The following is a 16,561-nucleotide window of genomic DNA, read 5'->3' on the forward strand; positions in this document are numbered from 1 at the left end:
TTAATCTAATCTACTCACTTTTCTGGACTGATGTCAGCGATATAAACTGCCTAGCTTAGTTCCGTTATCAAGATATAGGGAATGAATAAAAGGGTTTTGGAAATTATCTCACAATACTTTGGAAACTGATCATAATTTAGTAAGTCATCTGTCCTGAGCCACGAGTCTATCTTGTGATATATTTGTTGTCATTTTGGCAAAAGATCGCTTTCCCCGTGGAATGTACGATAACGGTGTATTCTTGGAGTGAGATTCAAATTCCAAGGTTATTTGTTTCATAACTCCCCCTTTTTATGCTGCATATGCAATTTGGGGGAAGTTAAAATGCGGCACGTGCACCTTTAAGCTGTTTGTTTCAGATTTGTATAAAGAAAACTTTAGGAAATTTTTTTGCTGTTGAAATCTTTACAATTTATAAATTCGAATTATATTTTAATGAATACAGAAATTGTTATTTTAATATAACTCTCCTTCTGGGGTTTCTCGGGACCATCAGTACAAATATGTATGCGCGATCTTACCAGTATACAGGATGATTAGAATTAAAATTGCCCTATTTAGACCTGTATAGAACACGTTCTGGTAGATCTATTTCGTTGAAACTTAGTATATACATTATATGGACCACGGGGAAAAGAAAACTGGAATAAAAAATAATAGATCAAATTTCAACCACCAAGTCAGAAAGGGGGCATGAAAAACTAAAAAACGCAAATTGAAACATATAACTTAATTCCACCGCAGCATTTGCAAACTATGCATTTCATTTGCGTCAATCACACAGCCAAAGAGTGTTACAGCGTGTTCAACAGTAACGAAGAGTTTCTGGATCAGTTGCCAGCAACATGAAGTGTTATGCCTGCTTTCAGTTCAGGCATAGTTCGTATACTTTCTCCATAAACACAATCTTTCAAGATTCATCACAACCGGAAGTGAAAAGAATTCAGGTCCGGAGAAGGCAGTCCGAAAATTTCTCAAAGTTACTCGATCATCTCTAGAGTAAGTTGCCAGAACAGTTGTAGAGTCATTAGGTTATTTTGAAGCAGAAGTACATGAAAATTGAGCAATGTCATCGCTGGGATTCGAACCTTGACCTCTCGAATACGTGCTGAGTGTGCTACCATTACACCACGAAGGCATACTGGAAGCAGGAGAAAATGCCTTATAGACTCCCCCTTTTAAAGGACGACTGAGGATGAGGGGGCCCAATCGCCAGATTCTAGTGGTGACGAATTATCATCCACCAGTTTTTTTAATTCGCCCGTCACTGTAGAGTCATTAGGTTATTTTGAAGCAGGAGTACATGAAAAATGAGCAATGCCCTTGCCGGGATTCGAACCTCAACGTCTTGAATACGCGCTGAGTGTGCTACCGTTACACCACGAGAGCATGCTCGAGACATGCACGAAGACCATTAAAGAGCTTATTGCCAGATTCTGCCGCACATATTTACAAAATTTACAAAACATTTTTTACAAAATTTACGATTTAAGAAATTTAAAATTCCGAAACGCTTTAAAAATTATTACATGCTTATTATATAAATAAGCATTTAAGTAGATAAGTATGCATTAAGTATGCTTCGGTCTTCTGAAGAAAGTTGAAATATTTCGTTATGTTATACATCAGCGCTTCCAAACAGAAAATATGTGCCATCTTTTGCAGCATTGAGTGAAATTCATAAAGTGTTTTATATGCCAGTGGATAGTTGGATAACACCTTTAAACAATAAGATATTCGCCCTGTGTTCAAATACTGGCGAACGGTCTGGCGTTTTCACCGTTTTCTTTACCTATGAAATGAATATTAGAAATCCCTTAGAAAATGTTTTACGAAGGTATTTCTGCTTTTAGGCAAAAACCCGTTAATTGCCATAATTAAAATATCTGATGTGGACACCACACGATTTCCTTATACGGCAAATTAAATTATACACATTTTTGTTGCTTTTAATTTAAACTTATTTCCTCGAATTTTCATTTGGGATATATTTCTCATTCAATTAGCTCAGATCTTACTTCTCGGCAAGGCAACAATATCGATATATATATAATATATATATACACCAGTGGTGTATAGATATATGTATATTAATTTATTTAATAGAAAAAGTAGTTGTGTTATCTCCTAGGAAAAGAAAGGAAAAGAAAATCGAAAATTGTAAGTTTTAGTATGCTTTGCCTTTATGTAGTATTAACAAGTTATTTTTTCTTTCGAAATCAGAATATATATCTTAAGATATATTTTGTAGATTTTCCTTTTCCTTTTTTTTTTTTTTTTTTTTGTAATTATGACATAATTAATATGAAAGGAAAGGAACGTCAAAGTTTACATCTGACTAGGGAAAAGGCAAAAAATGCACACCCAACAAAGGTACGTACAGAAAGTCGCGTCTCATGGTTAAAGAAAAATCCAGCCCCTCTCCAAAGAGCTATTGCAAAATCTTTAAATATCTCTATCGGAACTGAATTTAAGATATTATAAAATATTATAAAATTTGATTTAAAGCTAATCAGAACGAAAAAAACATGATGTTCATCGCCTAACGCCGAAACATGTTTCTCGGCGTAAGACTATATGCAGATTGCTGTATGAAAATTATTTGGCAGCTAAAAAATGGAAATGTATAGTTACAATTGATGAGGCTTGGATATACTTATCTGATTGCGATAGAAAAAGATCGATTTGCTACCGAAAAAGAGGGAGAAAAAGACTTAAAATGTTGGTTCAGAGAAAACAAGGAAAGATTTTATGGTAATTACTGGATTCTCTTATAACGGAAAACTTAGGGAAATAGAAAAAATGTCAAAATTATTCGGATTGCTATCATAATTATGTTTTAAAAACCTACTTCTAAAGAAGAAATTCCAACTCTTTATGCAAACAATCTTCACTGCGTTAAGTTCCATCGGAATAAGGCTCCAAGCCATACCTCTAAATCTACTGCTCTATTTTATGAAAAAAAATGGGAAATGAAACCGGAGTTGAAGCTGTTTTCTAAAAGTCATTCCAAGTCCCCCTGATGTGTCTGATATGGATTACTGTGCATTTGGACTTTTAAAACAAACTCTTTATAAGCTGCATCCAAAATATTGGATGGATTTTTTGGACGATTGTGAAGGAGTAGTAGAATAAAATCAACCTTGATGTCTTAAGAAAAGGACTTTTATTTTGTAAATCCAGATGTAATATGATAGTTCAACAAAAGTGCTATCAGATTGAACATATTAGAAAATAAGATTTTATGGTTTGTTTAGATATAAATCTTTGCAAAATCGTTACAAAAATGTGTGAACACCCTCTGTATAAGTTTCAATCATGAATGGAAAAGATCAGAAGAGAGAATTGTCGAAAAACGAAAGAGTTTTCTGTCTGGAGTTTTTTAAACTGATTTACCTTTTCTATAATTATTTTCTACATATTTTTACATGTTGAGGCACTGATTTTTGAAATTCCTATTTTCTTCGAATTCTTGAAAAGTATAAACATGCTAATTTCCTTATCATTCCTTTTATCGACATAATTTTTGGGAATAGGAAACAATGGATTATATGAAACTGTGAACGCCCCACGGCGAACGTAATCGTCATTTTTGAGTGCCCCAAAGAGTCAGCCTTTTTGATTGGCCGACCGAATTCAAGCTCCGGATTAAACAGCTGTGAATAAACGAGTCGAGTGTGATAAGACAGCTTTTATCTCGAAGTCAAAATACAGACATTAATCAGCGAAAGGAAAATTGAGGAGAGCGGGGAGGATATCCCCTCCCACCTTTTCTTGACAATTTTGCAGTCGAACGTTGCGTTTGCATGCACAACAGCATGACACTTAGGATTCTCGAGATATCTTCTATTCGCCAAGATTTTGTCACGTAGTATTCGCAAGGATTAGAGATGTAAATTTCACTTTGTGCAGATCTGAAACACCTGTATATAGATCTGAACCAAACACATCAGGTAAAGGTGAAAAGTGATTCTCCAGAGATATTTGAGAAATCACTGGTAAGCAGATTTTTTTCCCTCTGTCTAACAAGTTAAGATTCTTTATGGCCTGTTACGAAGGCTTTAGCTTTTAATCTTTCATAGCTCAGATTTACAGTAGAAATCCGGACTATCCGAAACTCCTTTTATTGGCATCTCTTGATCTTCTTTATGCGAAGTAAATTTAAACTAATTTATTTACGTACTTTTCACATATTTTTGATTGAAATGATATAAAAATATAATACACTCTAGTACATTAAAGAGCTGCTAAATTAATTTAGTAGATTAATGTGTGCAAATAAATTAGGATGTATATTTGACAAATATATAAAGCCTATAAACGTTAATGGAAAACATTACGCATTATATATTAGGCTAGCGAACTTTGTTTGCTCAATTAGTCATTTCATTATTTTATGTCACTAAAAGTGACGTCTTAGTTTCATTTTAGTAGGCTGGAAGTACGTTTTTCTCTTTGTTTTACTCAATTAAAAATTTATTTATTTGTTTGACTTTAGCCCAGTAAAAATAAAAACAAGGTTATGTGTTTACTTTTAAGATATTTGTAAATAAAAATTAGTTTCTTGGTTTTATTTTAGCTGAAATAGAAATAGATTTTATGTGCAGGGAAATAAAAAAACAATTTCCCAGTTTAATTTTATTGAAAAAAAAATAATTGTCTTTTAGCTTCCGTTTTACAGGGGGAAAATATTTGATGTGTATGATATTGCTAAATGCAAGTGTGTTGCAGTAAAAAATCTACTTGGCTTTTAGAAGCAGTAAAAAAACGTAGCCGATTATCTGGTTTTCCTGAATATCCAAATAAAATGTAATCCCATTCAATCCGGATATTTGAATTTCAGTTATACTTTTAAACTGTGGCATTTTCCTATTCATAGTTTTTTTTTTATTTTTTTATTTTTTTTATTTTTTATTTTATTTTCTTGGCTGCATTTGACGATTGCTATATATGATATTCTTTAAATAATTCTTTTATATACATTTTATTCCTTCTCCAAATTCTTACGAATAACAGCATTTCTACGAAATGGCCCGAATAAAAGATGTTCTGAATTTTAAATGCCTGTCTAAAAATCCTATACATTTTAGTTGTGCAACATAAGATTTTAAAAAAATAATTGTAATTTTGATTATATAATTTAACTATCCCTTAATATATTTTAAAATAAAAGATATTTGCTTTCTTTCCTCCAAGGCATACTGATTGGATCATATATAAGGTATTTTCACCCTCCTTTCCGCTTGCCTTCGTGGTGTCATTGGAAGTACATTCAACGTGTATTCGAGAGGTCCAGGGTTCGAGCCTGCCGGCGAGGGCATTGTACACTTTTCCGGTCTCCTGCCTTCAAAAGCCTAATGACAGCTACAGTGGCGCCTGAGCACAAAGGTGGTGGACGATAATTCGTCAACACCAGGATTTGGCGATTGGGTCCCCTCATCACCAATTGCCCTTTAAAAGGGTTTTTTACATAATGCATTTTCTCCCTCCTGTCTGCATGTCTTCGTGGTATAATTGGAAGCATACTCGACGCGTTTTCGAGAGGCCCAGGGTTCGAGTCCCAGCCAGAGCATCGCACATTTTCCCCGTCTCCTGCCTTTAAAAAAAAAAATACTTTACATATGAAAGTATCTTACTTAAACACACTTCTTCCCTACAGTGCGCATCTAAAAATCTTAGTAATGAGTACTCATATAAATTTATGATAGCAAACTTATGTAAATTTCATGGTTTGTTACTAATTGTATCGATTGGATTTCTTTTGATATACGTAAACGATTTTAAAGTCTGTTTGATCTATTTGAGACAATATTAAATATTTTTAATATACTGTTTTCTGTCCTTTGATGCAACTTGCACATATGTGTCACTTTTTTACCTCAAAATGGTGGCTGCATATTTATAAACGTTAAAGTGAAAATGACCACATTTAAACTCAGGGGAGAATTTGCGTTAAAAATAAAGCTCAATGTCATTTCTTGTGACTAAAAGAGCGACTCTCTGCTAAGTAATGAGTACGAAAACGAAAGTGTTGAAATTTTGCACATGTTCGGAATCTAAAAACAATTTAGGAAAGAAAAAGTTGTCATGAATGTTACTTGTAAAAAACAATTTTATTACAAAGAAATTACAGTCCTCTTACAGACAGACCATTAGACAATTCGATTTGGAAACAGGAAAAATTAGCTCGAGTTTCGTCGGTATTCAGTGCTAGCTCTCAGTGCTCTCATTTTAAATAATATCACTCGAATATGCAAAGGGAAATTAGATGATTCTTTATATTAAGGCAAGGATCCGAGACTCAGTCGACCAAATCCAGGTGGTGGCGAATTATCATCCACTACATTTTAGCATCCACTGTCGAAACCATCAGGTATTTCGGACCAGGAAGCAGGAAAAACCTGTTATGTCTTCAACGAAATATGAAGCACGGATCTTTGAATGCTAGCTAGATTTACTACACTTGAACCACGAGAACACGAACGAGAGAATGAGGCAATTTCTTGTACACTAAGCCAAATAAAGTGATTAAACATTCTTAAAAGGAAATTTTGAGAAATCAAATTAACCCTCGCTGGGATTTGAACACGAATCTCCCAGTTATCAGATGAATGTGCTAATCACTGCACATCCCAGAAACACGAGAGAAATGTTTTTAGTTTCTTACATAGAAGGACTTCATCTTTTTAAAAGCGGTAGAAATGTTTATTGCAAAATAAGGATTATGTTTACAAATTTTGCACCATCCGTATCTGATCAAAGCAATCAAAATTATAGGATAATTCTCTTTGATTTACTTAATAAAATTCTTAATAAAGTTTTTATTCAGAGATTGGTTTTCAAATTAAATTTATGGTACCTTCTTTTGTAGGGAAGTTAATATCATGATTTTGTTCCTTCTCCATATCCCAGTCTTCTAGAATTTCATGCCTTTTCAGATATTAAGAAGTCATGCTCTTTTTAATTTCTTTTATGGTACGTGAAGTAAAAATATAACTGTACGATGTTTTATTTAGAACTGCCATAAATGTTTTGTAAGTTGAAATTGTGCAGTCGATTCTGTTTATGAGCATTTTACAGCTTTACAAATGCAGTACTGGACCGCGCACTCGAACAGCTTAGAAGGAAAGTTGCTTACAAGAGAAAAATGAATTGTCAGTTTTCTTTTTTGTAGATATATACTGTAAAAATTTACATAAAGAACTATTTATATATATTTCACTTAGTACGAGCAGTTTTTCGTTACATTGATCCCTCCATGGTTTAACGTTAAGCAGTATGACATTCTTAATGCTCAGTTTTGAAGAAGGGGGCCCACCAGCGGCCGAGCGGTAAAGTCGCTGAACACTGGTAGTTCGGTCCGAGGTTCGAATCCCGCGAACGGGCTGGCTGCATGGGCGTTTTCGTGGTTTTCCCCATGTGTAACGTGTATACGAGCCAGTTTCCCTTAGAAAGTCCTCCACGAAGGCATCCCTCCTCTTAGGCAGATAGCCCTCGAGGCTTTGCCATACTCACAAACACACACAAACACACAGTTTTGAAGAAGCCTGAGTGTTAAGAATATCATACTGCAGGAAACGTTTTCTGTAAGTCTTTTATATACTCAACCGCATTTGTTTCTTGGTACTTTCTCAGGAGCTTTTCCTTTCTTTAGAAGAACCTCAATGTACAAAGCATTCATGATGGTTTCACTAATTCAACGCTATTACAATGCACAGCTGTAAGAAAAGTCGAGGTAACATTACTTGCAAGACTAATAAAATACATAAAAGCATTATAAATGTATAAATGTTTTAGAAAAAGGAAGTACTATCTAACTGTAAATGTATATTTGTAAAATTCCATATATTTTAATATGGAAGTCAAGAGCGAAACAGCTACAAAGTCCTCTTTAAAAACTAGTTTAACCAAACTGACTTCGAAATTTATTATGTTTTACTGCTGAATTGTTAAAATGAATGCAGAATTTCGCGCGTAATAAAAAACTCATCTTAAAATGTTGTTCATGTTTTGTTTTCGAGATTGCTGTATTATAGAGATTCATATTCCGAATATCCGCATATTTAAACATTAAAAAAGTGCATTCCTGTATATCTTCCAACCGTTGAATATCTATCCAACCAGTGCTCAAGATTCATCAAACTAAAGGCTGTCGACATATGGAATATACTCACACATTCGATATGAAATTCCCGAACTGGAATCGTTTTCTCTAGCATATTTAAATAAATTCCACTCCTTTATCGGCCCTCGAGCGCGTGTTCTGCGGAATAACTCTTCGACATCGATTACCCTGATGTATTTCGGCCACTTTTGGCAAAAGGATTCGGTGGACTGCAATTACAAGGGAGATCGAAGACTTTCTGTTAAGTTTGGCCGAAAATGCATGTCCTGCACCTATTTAACTTCCCTCACTAATGTAAGAATGAGCGTGCTTGGTGAATTGAACATAACCACTGAAGCTGTCGGCAGATGATCTCTGAATTTCATCTGACGTCATCTATTACCCTCAGACGATTAATCGTAATCGTTTAATCATTCAAAAGCGTGCTTTGAGAGTGCAATCGAGGGAGAAATTTTAAGCTTAGTTAACCCCTCGAACTGAATTGGGAAATCGGGTGTAGGATAGCATGTTTTCTCCCCCGCTTGCTATAAAAATAGGCCAAAGGGCCACTCTTAATGCCAATAAGAAATTCAGAAATTACTAGTTCTCCGAGGAGATTTATGATTATTTCGTTTTGTTTATTTTACTAATTTGTCTCTTGCTTACTCGGTATATCTTAGGTACCATGCCAAAACCGCTAATCTGCAAAATCTCTTTTTGAGAAAAATTTGTTTAAAGATTTGGTATGCATTTAATTTTTGAAGAATTGTTTTATGACTTCTACGTAATCATCCTTTTACACGTTTTATTTTCTTTTAACGTAGTGTAAAACACCGAATCTAGAAAGCATCTAGAAAAATTGCAAATTGATTGCTGATTTGCAGTTTTGGCTTAGTCCTGTCCATGCTTGAATGTTAAAAATGCAAAAATCGTGAAATCATCAAATTACCTTTTTAATAAGACCTTCTCAGACTAACAAGTAAATTTTGGTATTAAAAATATCAGATATCTGATAATTTTTGTATTTTATGTACCTTTCTGGAATTATTTAAAGTTTTTCTAATGAAATTATTAGAATTTAAGAAAATAGTAATTTAAATAAATAAATCGAATTTAAATAATACAATAGAACCATTTTTAAATAGTTCTGTGAATACATTCATTGCAAGAATGAAAAGGAGATTTCCTTGCAAGAATTGCAAAAAGATTTATTATAAGTATTCATTAAGCAGAAAAACTCTTATAAATTTTTAAAGCATTCTTAGAGTAAGTAGAAAATTTTCAGAAAGTATTTTCATTTTCTTGTTAATTTCATTGCATTTAGTATTCATTGTAATATTTTATGTCATACTTCTGTTTTAATATAACTTCAAGATTTATTTCTCATTTACCTATCCCCACCTTTGATAAATGTTAAATTTATAACTATTTTTTTAATTGAATGGAAAAACTAAATTAATATCAGAGGCTTAATGAGTGTTTATACTGCTTTCCTTTTTATCAAATCTATATCCTTAATATTTCAATGCGTTAAAATTATTGAAACCCATAATGTGAGGGTGCAACTAGTGTTTTTACTTCCTCGTACGAAGTAAAAAGGAAGTATTGTAATCGAGAAAAGATTCAGGCAGCATGTTTCAACGAAAATATTCATTTTGACCGCTCTCGAATGCAATTTAACCATGTTTTTGCGTCTGTACGTAAGGACAGAATAAAATACTCTTTTCCTTCAAAAAAAATTATAAAACTCCTTTAAAATGAATTCTGAAGAGAATTTTTCGTGGCGTCTGTACGAACGTATCTCGCATAACTCAAAAACGAGTAGCCTCAGAACGTTGAAATTTTGTATATAGGACTGCTATAACATGTAAATGTGCACCTCGTATTTTGGTTGCAATCGGCCGCACCAAACGTATATAAATATATTTATATATATATCCTCTCTGTTACCCGGCTCAGTGATCTCAGTTTGCACATCTCTTATATGTTTGTAAATTGTACATTTTTTGCTTTAAAAATGATTGAATTATGTTGTTCTTATCTTCCAGTTAAGGTTTTTTATGCCTTTAGTAAATCTCTATGCAATATTTTTAGAATTATCAACAATTTTAAAGTTGTTTAAGTGCCGCTAAGCCTAATAATTTTTTTGATGGCGGCCATTGCTTGTTTACATTTGAAACAGCAGGATAGTAGATTTGTTGTCAATCTAGAGAAACTTAGCTTCGCAACAACAAAGATAACGCCTTCATTTATTATTGCGAATTAAATCATGCTTAATCCTTTCTGGAATTTTTTCGAGGAAATAAGTGTTTAAGATTTACTTCGTAATTTTTAATACAGGTATTTTGAGTTTTTATGTATTTTTGCATTGTTGCGAAGTGTGAACTGAATTAATTGAACGAGAAATACTGAATCGTCTGTGGAAAACTGTTTCTTTTTTGTTTTGTTTGCTTAATTTCTTTTATACATCGTTCTAGCTTTATTATAGTATTTGAATAGAACATGTGGCAATATTTAACGATTCGATAATTCTTTAAATGATATAAATTTTGTGCATTCTGAGTTATAATATGAACGAAATATAATACTGTTAAGTGAACCTAGCGCCAAAGTGTCGCTATGGTAAACAAATAGAGTGAATTTTAAAGAATACATTTATTCTATTGTGGTTTATGCGCTGTCGGCGAAGTAGATTTAATTAAATCCAATACGTTTAAATGAAACGCAAGAAAAAATGCGTATAATTTAATATTCCATACAAGGAAGTAATGTGGTGTACACATCAGATTTTTTAAATTAGTTATTGTAATAAAAAAAAGTGTTGCGTTCTAATATCGTCATTTGCCCAGTATTATTTTTATAGATAGTTTAAATATTATAAATTTATTTACCATCATTGAATGAAAACTCTTTGTTAATATGTCAAATGTGGCCCACCAGCGGCTGAGCAGTAAAAGCCGCTGAACACTGGTAGTTCGATCCGAAGTTTGATTTCCGCCGAACGGGCTGGCTGCATGGGCGTTTTCGTGGTTTTACCGTGCGTAACGTGGATACGAGCCAGTTCCCCTTAAAAAGACCTCCACGGGGCATCCTTAGTGCCTAATGGCGGAGCACATAATATGAAAAAAAAAAAAAAAAAAATGTTAAATGTATGAATGTGTTGGATGCTTCTTATGTATATATTCAACTTTGTTATAGGCTTCAAGGAGGAAACAAATATTTAGATTGGATAAATGTTAGTCTTAAATTGACATTGTTTTAAAAAACGTTCTTTATATTTCAAAAGAAAGTGATGCATGGCAATGAAATAGCACCTGTTGCGGAATCCTTCTCTTTCACGTAGAGAAAAATGTTTTCTACAGTTTTCCTTTTCTGCTTGAAGAAGAAAGACTTTTTTAGCGTTCCTTGAAATTTTTCTGTGAAACCAACGTCAGTGAAAGATATTCTCGCATCACTATGGTAGTGCAATAAAAGTGAAGGAACGTGATCAGAGTTGCTAGGAAGTCTTTGTAATTTTATAGTTGTTATTCGCTAGTCTCTTAAATCGATTTCTTTCAAATACGCGCTGTAACTAGCTTATATAGAATAATTCGGAATATACTCTTTTTTATGTTTTGTTTTCTGAATGATATTATTATTTAAACGCTATTATTAACGCTCGTGTTTCACTTTAGCCTATGTCAAAATGCGGAAAACATGCGACATCATTTGCTGTTGTTAATAATTCGGCGAGCTCCGTCTGTACAGTTCTTAGACATCTGGTGGGAATATGATTGAAATTCGAGATCTTAATGGCCTGCGTTCTAAATGAACTGGTTGTCTGTTTGCATAGACTATTACATTTTGATACGTTAATTTTGTCAAAAAAATATTTCAGATTATGTTTAGTTATAAAATTCGAGAAGAAATTTGAGTTCACAGTGTTCACAGTTTGTTGAGTTCACTGTTTCGATTTCTGTATCATTTGATTAGCTGATAACGCTCTAAACTATTACTGGTTGTTGAATTTCAGTTCAGGTTGTTCAGAATTTTCATGTATGTCATTTAAATCAGTGAATATTTAAATCGCAGAAAGTAGCTTTTCAAACTGTAGGAAATCTGTTAGGTACTAATTTAAAACCAATTTTTTAATTAAAAACTTTCAGCAAGATTTTGAGACTTTTACAAAATAGACATAGTCAAATGTGAATGAGCAACTGGTTTCGAAAGAAGTCGCATAATACGAGTATGAACTGATGTCTTTATTAATAACTTGAAATCGATCATCTGGCCTGTACGAAGAAAGTTTATAATTTATACAGACTCGTTCAGCACACTGATGAAAGTTTTCGTCATTTCCAAATTCATGCATTACATGCGTAAATTTGGAAATAACGCAAATTAGAGAAATTTATTATAAGCAGTTACTGTTTTTAGAACAGAATACCCAAATTCAAATGAAGAGATAAGGGGCTACTGCAAATTTAAATTAAAATTTATATATATATGTTTTAGTTTTGCCTATATATATTCAAATTCATTGTGAGTTTATAGATGCCCATTTCCAAGTAACAATGATGGAGGAAACACAAGAAATTTATAACTTTTAGCCAATAACATAACGGTTATGTGTTCTCTTAAGTATTCATTTTTTGATAGCGACTAAACTGCAGAAGCAGCTCTCTTCTCGATCCGTTTGTGTGAACTTAACCTCATTTTGATTTATGTCCTCTATTTACCTGTTAACTGCTATCCTGTGCAACGCCAGATCCGGCGAAGACAGGAAACTGTCAGCCTTGCCACCGGCGGCGGAGAAAATTACGTTAGTGTATTCAATTTCGGGTTGTTCTCCGCGTCTATATTTCCTGTCTTGACTCCTTGGAGAAAGTAGCGGGGTTTTTCCTTTTCCTTTTATTTTCTTTGCTTCTTCGTTCCGCCCTTCCTGAATATCTGTTTATATCTATGCCAGGCAGTTGACTATAGCAAGTATTTCCTCATATGAAGGAGACGACTTCGAGACTAAGCTTTCGTTTGTGCGTGGGTGGAAGTTTTAGTTTTCTTGAAGTTTTTATTACTTCTGAAATAAAATGTCCAAAAAACATTTGAAAGAAAGCATTGTGGTGCGATAAAATAATTGTGTACTGTACTGTATTGTTAAGATGAATAGTCCATATTATGATGCGAAATCATACGCGCTTCGAAGTACGAAATCGTACTAGACAATTTATAAAACTGTACATGTAATTCGAAGCTAACGTATCTTATGATATATAACGTTATCGTATGATGCGTATGTTATTTTATTAGAAATATTTTTATTCATCGTCTACTTGCCGTTTGGGAACATTTATGTCTAAGTAGCTTATTTCACATTATGATTTTTATTTCTGTTCCTACTACAGTGAAATTAGTTTTTAATATTATTATTTCATAGAAAAAAAACGTTAATCATGCTATTCAAAAATTACGTGTTATTGATTTTGAGTCATTCAATATGTTATATAAGAAATGTACTGTTATAATTGGTAAAGTAAATTTTAAATCTTATGCCACATGAAATGATAACAACTTGCTAATTAAAAAAATAACCATATTTTAAGAAATATTTCATCATTTATACGCTTTACAATTCATATATTAGTATGATACAACGTACCAGAATTTCTTTGTAGGTTTATGAACATTTCTGCATATTTTATTAAATTTTATCGATTTTTTTTATTAAGAATTCCTCAGAGTCATTAAGATTAGCTAACTCTGCCTTTCACAACAGAAAAATATTGGCCGAAAATTTAATGAAGTAATAAAATCAAAAAAGACGCTTCTTTCTTAAGATTTCCCCCCTTCATTTTAACTCACACCTGTGGGATAAGATGTCAAGTCTGTAGCACTGGTGGAAAGACCGTTACTTAATGTAAGGTTAAAAACGGCACCTCCTTTTTTCGCGCGTCAGATCTGTTCCCTCCTTTCTTCCGGAATACGAATGGGCGTCATGTCTTGTTTAACTTCCTTACTCTCTATCTATTAAGCAATTTCCTTTGCTTTTCGGTCTATTTTCTAACCTGGTCAAATGTCCCCCAACACCGGGGAGTTTACACTCTAACAGTTTTTTATCTGTCGACAGGTGGCGTTCGGCGCGCATCAACGAATATATCTGTTTCTGCAGTTATTAGAATCTGTTCTCCCCATACTCTAGTGGGAGTTACAGAGTTCTAAAAATAAGCGAAGGGCGTTGGTCCACTTCGCGATGAAATCACAGATTACTCTCACCGTTCCAAAATGAGGGAATCTGCTAGAGTTTGTTATTATTTTGCTTTTTTGTGGAAGAAGTGGCACAAAAGTCAGCGCATGTACCATTAATTCAATGCACACGTTCTTCCATTGTCCCACAGATCTTGCTTTGCTCAGCTTCTGTCAATAAGGGACAAAAGCACCGACGGGACAAGATGAGAACACTTGCCCGAAACTTCCTTGAGCGCTGTTTGCCCACCTGCCAAAAGGGACGCTTAATTTCTTTGCTAATGTCTGCCGCCATTTCCGTTGCTTCTCTTTACCGAGACAATGACGCTTCTGAGAGGAAATCTATGGACTTTTTACCCATTCAACATGTTACTCTTGTTTCTTTTATACTCTTCTGTGCACGCCATGATATAAGCTCTGTGTTCTGTGTGTGCTTCTTTTTCCGATACCATCCATCCTCTTTTTCTTTAAACTACCAACTCTTCGCATTTGAGTTCTGCATTCGAGGGATGTAACTGTATAAGCATCGACGAATAAAGAGGAGAAGAAGGAATGCGTACTTATTGAATATGTTAGGATTTTTCACTTCTGTCATGATCTGCGCTCTTTGGACATAATTTGAACCAAGGATTTGTTTCTTAGCGGAATTGTTTGGCAAATGCCCTGTATCTTTACATTTCCATAAAATATAAACATTCATAAATGCTAATTGAGATGAATGCAATACATAAATTTCCATTAAAAAAGGAACAAGCGATAATCTGTATGAATGAGAAGCGAGTACACTTTGCTGCGGACTGCTGATCCATTAGAGAATTGGGCGTTTTAAATTAAATACCTTTGCTATGACATCGAAGTATTTAGAATCTATTAACCAGGGGGGCGACGAATTTGTCTAAAGGATTCCATGTCTTATGTAAGGAACAAAGCTTTCGAAACCTTAGGTATTAATGAACACCATTGATTAAAACTTTGCAGGCTTCGTGAATAAAAAAATGGGTGATTTTTTTATTATTTTTAGTATTTTGAATTGATTTCTTCAGAAACATTTCTTAGATGCGGATAGTTAAATAGATAATTGTTGTCGTTACTGATGCTCACTGGTTTGAACTATAGTCAGCCCAAGCCCACGAAATTCCTGGTGGAAAGGAGCGCAAGTTTACCCCTGTCGTTGGCAACAGCCTTGATCACCTTACAGGCGACAGTGCGATTTAGCTCAGTTCCGCCCCCAATTTTGATGAAGAGCACCCCGGGGGAATGGGTCCGAGGGTCTCCCATCCCTCTTCTTCTACCACCAGCCTCACGAGAGGACTTTAGGCTCGCCGCATATTTAGAGTGTCCCCATGCCGCACGGATATTATACGTTTACAAACATCCATGCCTTCTTTGGGATTCGAACCCGGGCCCGAAATATCCAAGAGATAAGTAAAGTTAAGTTTTCAACGGGTTTTAGATACTTTAGACGTATGTGCTGCCTTAACCGTGAGACCTATTATTATCGGCTAGGAGAGTTGCAACTCACTCGTATATTACACTACATTACTTTATACGCATGTTATTTTATTTCGTCTATTAAAGAAACACACGTTTATTCAAGGGGGGAATAAATTAATGTAATTAAGAGGCTATAATTTAATAAGTCCCTTCTCTGAAATGCATATTTTATTGTTATAATTTTTATATTTTAGTTCGAAATTATTTGAAATTATTAAACTACATTTTTCTGAAGTTTATGGAGAAAATATTGCGTATTAATATATAATATTTTTAGAAATATTATATACTTAATATAATAGAGTATATAATATTTTTAGAAATTCAAAGGAGTTCTTTAACTGATAGGTTGCTAACGTGATTACGAGCTCTAATGCTAATCTAAGCTGGTTAATAGCCAGTTTACTTAAATATTTCTCCACTAAGGCATTCCTACCCTTAGGCAGATAGTCCTAGACTGTTTTGCAATATCTAAATAATGTATTACAATCCAAATATAACCTAAGTGCGATTCCAAATTTGAAATAAGGAAAGGTAAGGTTTCATAATATCCTTTTTAGGCAAATTGCAGTTGATTTTACGTACAGTTTTATTTTTCTAAAATTCGCAAAGGGGAACGAAGGAAAGAAGTTTCTCTTCATTAAGTTTTTAGATCCAAATTACTAAATAATGCTAAATAATTTGAATTTTATATTTGGGACTTATTATCATTTTATCAATCTTGTCACTTCGCAAATTCATGGA

At 33.7% G+C, this 16,561-nt stretch overlaps 1 protein-coding gene across 4 annotated transcripts in view; it reads left to right on the forward strand.

Moving 5' to 3' along the window:
* pros (homeobox protein prospero) overlaps window positions 1-16,561 on the forward strand; it is a 281,310-nt gene that overhangs the window by 172,235 nt on the left and 92,514 nt on the right. Inside the window, exon 1 of one of the 4 annotated variants that reach the window (XM_035364782.2) lies at window positions 3,763-3,998. The exons of the other annotated variants lie outside the window; for them this stretch is intronic. The gene's annotated coding sequence lies outside the window, so the exon portion shown is untranslated. Of the gene's footprint in view, window positions 1-3,762; window positions 3,999-16,561 lie in introns of those variants that run through there. 4 annotated transcript variants of the gene reach the window in all.

Source organism: Stegodyphus dumicola, chromosome 12 (genome assembly GCF_044657685.1).
Source record: "Stegodyphus dumicola isolate Sdum_Otavi_A_Nest chromosome 12, ASM4465768v1".
Classification (NCBI taxonomy): domain Eukaryota; kingdom Metazoa; phylum Arthropoda; class Arachnida; order Araneae; family Eresidae; genus Stegodyphus; species Stegodyphus dumicola.